The following is a 4,675-nucleotide window of genomic DNA, read 5'->3' on the forward strand; positions in this document are numbered from 1 at the left end:
AACTTTTCAACACTGGTGGGACGCGAACAAGGGGACACAGGTGGAAGCTGAGTACCCAAATGAGCCACAGAGACGTTAGAAAGAACTTTTTCAGTGTCAGAGTAGTTAGCAAATGGAATGCATTAGGAAGTGATGTGGTGGAGGCTGACTCCATTCACAGTTTCAAATGTAGATATGATAGAGCCCAATAGGCTCAGGAACCTGTACACCAGTTGATTGACGGTTGAGAGGCGGGACCAAAGAGCCAGAGCTCAACCCCCGCAAGCACAATTAGGTGAGTACAATTAGGTGAGTACACACACACACACACACACACACACACACACACACACACACACACACACACACACACACACACACACACACACACACACACACACACACACACACACACACACACACACACACACACACACACACACACACACACACACACACACACACACACACACACACACAGAATGACAAAGAGGTGTGTGAAGAACTCAACAAAAGGTTCCAGGAGGTCTTTACAATAGAAAAGGGAGAAGTCACGGTGTTAGGAGAGGTGGCAGCAAACCAGGTGACCATGGCAAGGTTCGAAATTACAAGAGATGAGGTCAAGAAGCACCTATTGGAGCTGGATGTGAGAAAAGCTGTTGGGCCGGATGGAATCTCACCATGGGTATTGAAAGAGTGTGCAGGAGCACTTAGCTTGCCACTCTCCATAGTGTATAGTAGGTCACTGGAAACGGGAGACCTACCAGAAGTATGGAAGACTGCTAATGTAGTACCAATATTTAAAAAGGGTGACAGACAAGAGGCACTGAACTACAGGCCAGTGTCCATAACTTGTATACCATGCAAAGTGATGGAGAAGATTGTGAGAAAAAACCTAGTAACACATCTGGAGAGAAGAGACTTCGTGACAACCCATCAACATGGGTTCAGGGAGGGTAAATCTTGCCTTACAGGCTTGATAGAATTCTATGATCAGGTGACAAAGATTAAGCAAGAAAGAGAAGGATGGGCGGACTGCATTTTTTTGGACTGTCGGAAAGCCTTTGACACAGTACCCCATAAAAGGTTGATGCATAAGCTAGAGAAACAGGCAGGAGTAACTGGTAGGGCGCTCCAGTGGATAAGGGAGTACCTAAGCAATAGAAAGCAGAGAGTTATAGTGAGGGGTGAGACCTCAGAATGGCGGGAAGTCACCAGTGGAGTCCCACAGAGCTCTGTGCTTGGACCTATCCTGTTTCTGATATACGTAAATGATCTCCCAGAGGGTATAAACTCATTCCTCTCAATGTTTGCTGACGACGCCAAAATTATGAGAAGGATTAAGTCAGAGGAGGACAGCTTGAGGCTTGAAGAAGACCTGGACAAGCTGCAGTAATGGTCGAACAATTGGATGTTAGAGTTTAACCCAAGCAAATGTAATGTAATGAAGATAGGAGTAGGAAGCAGGAGACCAGATACAAGGTATCACTTGGGAGATGAAATACTTCAAGAGTCAGAGAGAGAAAAAGACCTGGGAGTTGATATCACGCCAGACCTGTCCCATGAAGCTCATATCAAGAGGATAACATCAGCAGCATATGCCAGGTTGGCTAACATAAGAACGGCCTTTAGAAACTTGTGTAAGGAATCTTTCAAAACATTATATACCACATATGTCAGACCAATCCTGGAGTATGCGGCTCCAGCATGGAGTCCATATCTAGTCAAGCATAAGACTAAACTGGAAAATGTTCAAAGGTTTGCCACCAGACTAGTACCCGAGCTGATAGGTATGAGCTACAAGGAGAGACTACGGGAATTGAACCTCACTTCGTTGGAAGACAGAAGAGTTAGGGGGGACATGATCACCACATTCAAGATTCTCAAGGGAATCGACAGGGTTGATAAAGATAGGCTATTTAACACAAGGGGCACACGCACTAGGGGACACAGGTGGAAACTGAGTGCCCAAATGAGCCACAGAGATGTTAGAAAGAACTTTTTTAGTGTGAGAGTGGTTGACAAATGGAATGCATTAGGAAGCAATGTGGTGGAGGCTGACTCCATACACAGTTTCAAGTGTAGATATGATAGGGCCCAATAGGCTCAGGAACCTGTACACCTGTTGATTGACAGTTGAGAGGCGGGACCAAAGAGCCAGAGCTCAACCCCCGCAAGCACAACTAGGTGAGTACAACTAGGTGAGTACACAGGCTAACATCAGAACGGCGTTCAGGAACCTGTGTAAGGAATCATTCAGAATCTTGTACACCACATATGTAAGACCAATCCTGGAGTAGGCGGCCCCAGCATGGAGCCCGTACCTTGTCGAGCACAAGACGAAGCTGGAAAAAGTCCAAAGGTATGCTACTAGACTAGTACCAGAACTAAGAGGCATGTGTTATGAGGAAAGGCTGCGGGAAATGCACCTTACGACACTGGAAGACAGAAGAGTAAGGGGGGACATGATCACAACCTACAAAATCCTCAGGGGAATCGATCGAGTAAACAAGGATGAACTATTCAACACTGGAGGGACGCGAACAAGGGGACACAGGTGGAAGCTGAGTACCCAAATGAGCCACAGAGACATTAGAAAGAACTTTTTCAGTGTCAGAGTAGATAGTAAATGGAATGCACTAGGAAGTGATGTGGTGGAGGCTGACTCCATACACAGTTTCAAATGTAGATATGATAGAGCCCAGTAGGCTCAGAAATCTGTACACCAGTTGATTGACGGTTGAGAGGCGGGACCAAAGAGCCAAAGCTCAACCTCCGCAAGCACAATTAGGAGAGTACAATTAAGTGAATACACACACACACACACACACACACACACACACACACACACACACACACACACACACACACACACACACACACACACACACACACACACACACACACACACACACACACACACACGCGCACAAACACACACACAAACGCGCACACACACACACACACACACACACACACACACACACACACACACACACACACACACACACACACACACACACACACACACACACACACACACACACACACACACACACACACACACACACACATAGATAGACCTATAGATAGATGGGATAGACCTTACTATCCCCCCCCTCTTGACCCCACCACCTGACCTGACCTGACTTAGTCGCCATCTCCGCCCCCCCCACCCCCAGTCCCCCGCATCGCCCATACACACACTCTTCCCCTCCCCACTCTCCCTCTCTCCCACTCCCTCTCTCCCACTCCCACTATCTCTCTCCTGCTCTCTCTCTCTCTCTCTCTCTCTCTCTCTCTCTCTCTCTCTCTCTCTCTCTCTCTCTCTCTCTCTCTCTCTCTCTCTCTCTCTCTCTCTCTCTCTCTCTCTCTCTCTCTCTCTCTCTCTCTCTCTCTCTCTCTCTCTCTCCCTCTCTCTCTCTCTCTCTCCCTCCCTCCCTCTCTTTCCTTCCCCCTCCCTCCCCCTCCCTCTCTTTCCTTCCCCCTCCCTCTCTGCCCACACACACACACACACACCTCCCCCCCTCTCTCCCTTACCCGCTCTCTCCCTCACCCGCTCTCTTCCTCATCCACTCTCTCCCTCTCCACTCCCTCCCGCCTCTCTCTCCATCTCCTCCCCCCCTCCCCTTCTACCTTCTTCTCACTTCAGTGGAAGGGTCGGATCCCCCCCCACCCACCCATTTATCTCTCCCTTTATCACTCCCTTTCTCTCTCTCTCTCTCTCTCTCTCTCTCTCTGTCTCTCTCTCTCTCTCTCCCCCTCTCTCTCTCTCTCCCTCCCCCATCCCAACAGGGTCAAGATGGAAGCCAGAGGTCCCAGGGGAGCAGGAAAGAGCCAAGGTGACGAGATGAAGGAAATGTTCGCCCAGTTTCTGGAGGACATCAAGAGTGAGATGCAAGAAATGATGCAGGAAATGAAGAACGAAATAAGCAACCTGAAAAGAGAGCTGACAGCAGCAAAGGAGGAGATTAGAACCCTCAAAGAGAATGATATCGAGGCTGAGAGTCAGAAAACCACCCAGGGAGAAGGTGGTAATAGTTTTCTGGATGAGAATGCCACAATAAAAGCTACATTTGCGGAAATACTAAAAAAAAATAACTCTGAAGTAATGACTGCAGTGATGGAGGTGGCCATGAAAGCAGCCACCTCGCAGGAGGCGGCACGCTCCACTAGCCAACTGCTGGAAAGGAAAAGATCAGTGGTTGCTGTGGGTATTAGGGAACAGGAAGGAACCAATAGGACAGAGTGGAATGACAAGGACAAAGCAGCAGTGAATGAAGTACTAAAGGCACTAGACATGGAAGGGGCCGAGCATAGCATTGAGAAGGTTTTCAGGCTAGGCCGGTACAACAAAGACCGAGACCGAATGATAAAGATAGTGTTTCCAAACGAGAACACAAAGGAGAGGATCCTATCAAGGAAGAGCTCCCTGAAAAACGTGGGAAAATTAAAAAATGTATTCCTCCAGCGAGACATGACAAGGGAGGAGAGAGCCGTGGCGGCAGAAGCAAGGAAGAGGCGCAGGGCGAGAGGGGAAAACCAGGAAGTCACAGCTCCCAACACAACACCCCCAGAGGCGAGGGGGGAACCCACAACCAGCTACCCAGTAACACCAGAAGGGAGGACAACCCCGCCTCCCTCCTCTGCATAGAAAACCCCCCTACCCCAAACCCTCCCTGCCCCCACTCAAAAG

Source organism: Procambarus clarkii, chromosome 37, assembly GCF_040958095.1.
Source record: "Procambarus clarkii isolate CNS0578487 chromosome 37, FALCON_Pclarkii_2.0, whole genome shotgun sequence".
NCBI lineage: Eukaryota > Metazoa > Arthropoda > Malacostraca > Decapoda > Cambaridae > Procambarus > Procambarus clarkii.